This window comes from Cryptomeria japonica, chromosome 9, assembly GCF_030272615.1.
Source record: "Cryptomeria japonica chromosome 9, Sugi_1.0, whole genome shotgun sequence".
NCBI lineage: Eukaryota > Viridiplantae > Streptophyta > Pinopsida > Cupressales > Cupressaceae > Cryptomeria > Cryptomeria japonica.
In genome coordinates, this window is record NC_081413.1 from 92652930 (window position 1) to 92658167 (window position 5238).

A 5238-nucleotide genomic window follows, 5' to 3' on the forward strand; every position below is an offset into this window, starting at 1 on the left:
TGGAGGTCTATATTGATGTGGCATATATGGAGCACTTGGCATAACTTCATGTTGAGGGACCCCATATCTATTTTGTGCATATATACCATATTCAATAGGCATTTCATTTTCCATTGTGTTGCCCCCAATTTTGACATGAGGTCTCCTTGTGTCAAATTTTGAGGATGCCTTTGAGCATCCACTTGTTTTGATTGATCCATACCTTGAGCATGTGATTGAGCATATCTATCCACATAAGGCTTCCATGATGGTCTTCAAAGGTAAGTATCATATGTTTGAGCTTGTGTGTGTGGGATTTCTGGTTTTTGAAGCAAAACTGATGGTGACTCGGGCATCATATTCGATGCTCTATTTCCTCCACTATTTGGTCTCCTTTGATCCATGTTGGATTGAGTTTGTTGTGAGGGTTGACTTTCCATAATTTGAGACATGTCAAAGTCATGAGGTATTTTAGCTCCACTTTGTGCCATCATGTGTAAGAAGTATTGTCAATCTCTCCTCATTATCTCTTCAACCAATCTATTGAAATGAGGATTCATTATGGATTCTTCTATGTCTGCTGATAGTATTGAAAGGTTGTCCACATTGTCATTGCGTGTAGCATTGTTGTTTGTAGTGTTTGTGTTTTCCACATTTGGATTGTTTCTATAAACATCCATGTCTGGTAATGTAGTGTGCTCAGGATTATAAAATAAATCATTGTCATACTCATAAGAACTCATGTTTGCGGATTCTTGAGCTTCTTTAGCTATTCTCCTAGATTTTTGAAGGCGGGTTTCAACCATGAACTAGGTGTTTGACCAATATGTGAGAGACTAGATGAAAAATATGAAAAGAGTATGGAAGACCAAGAGTTGTATGGAGTGTAAATGAATCTTGAGGTGTACTTGCAATGTCCAAAGTGTAAGACCAAGTATGTAAGTAGTAGAGTAGGTGTGACTTCCAAAGAGATGATTGTTTCTCTTGATGAGGTAAGCTGACCTTGACTCTAAGTAAGATCAAATGAGACCCAAAGGTAAGAAACCTTGATGAGGGACCACTTAGCAAAGTGTAGTTGTATGTAGTGTGTTGAAAAAGTATAGTGAGGATAAGCAAGTGACCTTTTTGACCCAAGTTTAGACAAGTATGAATGTAAAATGAGATGTGAAGCAATGATGGACTGTATGAGACCTTAGAACAGGTTGAATGCTAGATGAAACCTGAAGAGACAACCTAGGAAGCTCAAGTATGCCGAAACCGATTTCCTTTGTTTGCTGAACTGTCAAAATTTTCAATTCCTGACACAGACGCCTCTATATACTTCACAGATGCGATTCCCAGACACAGACGCTGATAAAAACACAGACGCTATTCTACCCTTCACAGATGCACTTAGATGACCCAGACACGTTTCTATAAATTTCGTGCAATTTTTCCAATCTGTGAAGTTGTCTTGTTGTGACCAAATCCGACTATTTGACTATTTTTTATGACAAGAGGACACAATGTTGATGAGGACTTAATGTTTACAAGTGTTTAGACTCCAAAAGTGTGTTGTTTGATGTAAAATGTTTTGCATACACTTGAAGACACAAAAGACACAATGTTTTGTTGTTTGGTCTTGACTGTTTGAGTGTTTAGCAGAAGACAAGCACAAATCTTAAGGTTGGCCAAGACAATAGTTGTTGATCCCACATAGGGTTTTACCCCCGAGGCTACGCTATTCAGAGCAGATACTTAGATGCTTGACCTCACTGGCTCCACCCTCGGTACTCACTTCTCGAGTCAGCCAAGCATCAGTCCCCATGAAAACTCCCCATGGAAAACTTTGTATCTCTACTAAGAACCGTATGTGTGTGGGCCGCTACCAGAGGTCCGACCTCCTACCTCAACAACTAGAAGGATTTGGGCTTCTAAAACAAAAAGGTGCTAGTAAGGGCATCTGCTCGTGTGGCCATACATGCAGCACTTTCAGCTCTGTAAATACAGAAGGCTCCCAGCCGGTAGGGGTTACGCCCTACAAATGATCAAATAAATTTGATCAAACGGGTTTATGGGGAGACATAGTGTCGGTATGAACTAATCAGCACACGTTATTCATAGTTTTCGCCATGAATACATTTGATTATAGTGGCTTGGAAGAAGATGGCTTTTCTTTTGCTACCACTTGGGTCGTTCTCTTCTCACTAGTAGTCCTAATGACCACACAGGAAGACAGGCCCTCTAAAGATTAAACAAAAAGAGCCTATTGCTCAAGACATAAAAGACAATGATTCAATTTTAGTGCACCAATGGAAGTGTTTGCTAATCTATGAAAACAAGGCACACAAAAAAATTACAAAACCCTAGCTAAGGCCCTACAACAAAATTGTTAGTAGTTTGGGTTGTTTCAAATGATAACCCCTTCCTGCAAGCACACAAGTTAGGTAAATTTTAGAAAACCCAAAAGACTTTGTGAAAAAGGGGCCTTCAACAAAAACGTTTTTGCCTCCAAAACAAGCTGCACAAACTTGGTTAGCTCTACAAGGGTTAGTGCAAAAAATAAAACTAGATCTGAAACCCTAAGCGCGAAATCCAAAAAATTGAATCAAAGAAAAATTGGAAATTTCAAAACAGTAAACACAGACACTGTTATACCAGACATAGACGCGTCTGTATGACACAGATGCGGTTCTGTGATGCATAGATACACTCGAAACACACAGACGCTCTTCCAGGATGCAGACGCGATTAGATGCAACACAGACGCGTTTCGGATACACAGACGCGGTTCCGGAAACCTGCAAAATAAAAATTTGGCAAAAACACAGGCGCGATTCCCGATCCCGCAGACGCTTCTGAAACCTAGAGACGCGATCCGAACGCTTGCAGACGCGGAAATACCTAAAATGCCATCGAAAAATGTCCGAACTGCAACTTCAAAATGCAAAAAACTGCAAGAAAAAGGTTAAATGCAAAGGGACAAGAGTCCCACCGGGCGTGCCAAAATGTGTATGGTGAAAATGGATAATAATAACAACAATATTGAAAGGCTAAATGAATCCAACCACTAAACCCTAGCCTAACAATGAACAAAGATCCACCATAACATATGAAGATTACATAAGACAATGCAAATAATTCAAAATCACAAAGATTATACCAATCACATGTCCAATAGGGTTTTGATCTTCATTCTTCCTATCTCCATTGATCTTGCTTGATGTATATTTGCTCTCAGATTTTTGTATGCACAAGAGCTCAACAAAGAACGGAATGTGGTTGCAAGTAGGATCGTAGTGTAGCCAAGTGATCATTAGCATGAGTCATTAGGGTTTGACAATGAAGGAAGCATCTTCTTAAATAGAAGACACAATATGAAATGGAGGGTTAAAATTGAGAGGTGTAAAAAGAGAGGTCGGCTAGGATTAGAGGGTAGGTAAAAGGAATACCAAAATAATGAAAGAGGTAGGTAGTGTAGGAATTAAGAGATGAATGACATGTGTCATATGTAGAAAAAGATAATGAATTAATTAAATAAATAAATATTTATTTAATTAATAGAAGAAATAGGACAATTAAATAAATAAAATATTTATTTAATTTAGGAAAGGGTAATTTAAATAAATAAATGTATTTATTTAAATAAGAAATGAGGCTAGAAGAGGATATATGAATTAATTAAATAAATAAAAATTTATTTAATTAATAGAAGAATTAGGCTTAGATAATTAAATAAATAAAATATTTATTTAATTAGACATGACAATTTTGGGTGTCTACAGTCCCTATTCTTTGAACTGTACCAGTGAGGTGCTGCATATGCTTTGTCGGTGTTCTCTGTCCCTATACTAGTGCCTCAGATATTTCCTTCTGTAATGATGCTAGATAGTCCAATCTTGCACTCAGTCTTAGTCTCAAATTCTTTGCCTTATTTACTATTCTTTCCTTTTCTCTTTCCAACTTAAGTAATTCTTCCTCAGAACTTGTTATCCTTTGCTCAAAAACTGATAATGTATCAGGTGAGTTAACAAAATTGTCTACAAGTTTATTGATTTCATCCTGTACCTTGCTCATTTTCTTATCTATGTCTACTGTCAAAAATTTTGTCTTGCAAGTATCTTTGTACAGAGTTTTAAATTCCTTCAATAAGTTACATAGTTCCGGTAGAAGTGTGTTAAATTCTCTAGTACACTTCTTTATCTGATCTTCAAAGAATTTTTGCTTTTCAATTTCTAACTTATCCTTCAATGTCTCTTCCTTTATTTGCTCAATAGTCACTGTGTTCTTAGTGATGTATTTACACAAAGTGTCAAGTTGGCTTAAAGAATCCTTACTATCTATGTTACAGTTAGGAGCTATCACCTTCAAAATTGGGATTGTGTCATCTATAGCTTTATAAACCTGTGAACTACAATCTATTATCTTTTTTATGGAGTCCAAAATTTACTTCAGTTACATTTGTTGATTTGTAACCTATTGAGGAGGAACCAGCATTCTGAATTCTATCAGTGGAGGAAGTAACCAAGCTTCCAATGACCTTTGGTAGGTCAGTCTATGTTTCCATTTCTTTAAGCAATGGTTTTTGATCTTCTCTTGTTGTTGGTGGCACTGTTTCCATGTGAACCTGTTCCTATTCTAGAGCCTATTGCTTTGCTTGTCTCTCTGTTTGTTGCTTTGTTTTAGTCTTAGTCTGAGTCTCTACCTATTGCTCTATGTTATCAACTTCAACTTTCCTTTCAGTATTGTCAATGCTGTTAGTTGCCAGTGGCTCACTAGCCATATCTGTCTTGCCGGTTGTATCTTTGTCTATCACAATGTTGACCTTTTGTGTATCAACATCAACTGTGTATAGTACCTCAGGATTAGGATTTGTATCCTCTATATCCATACTCTCATCTATCGGTTTATCTTTAGTAGTTGTTACCAATGATGTAATTTGAGGTGATGGGAGTAAGTTGTCTTTTACTTTGATGCTCAGAGGTCCACCAACCTTTCCTTTTCCTTTGTCCTTCTCCTTCTGGTATACCTTTAATGGTTTGGGGTTCCTATACTCTTCCTATTTTTCTTTCTCAACAAGGAATATGTCCCATGCATTTTCTGTTTCCTCTATTACTTCATTCACTCTTCCAACATTAATGCAATATGCCGGTGTGCAGTATAGAATACTGACCAGTTGGCTTCTGCAATTAAGTTATCTATCTCCTTAGGTGAGTTTACTGGGTAAACAGTAAGTAACTTTTCAATTTTGATTTTCTTATCAAGCTCTACAACAGCTTG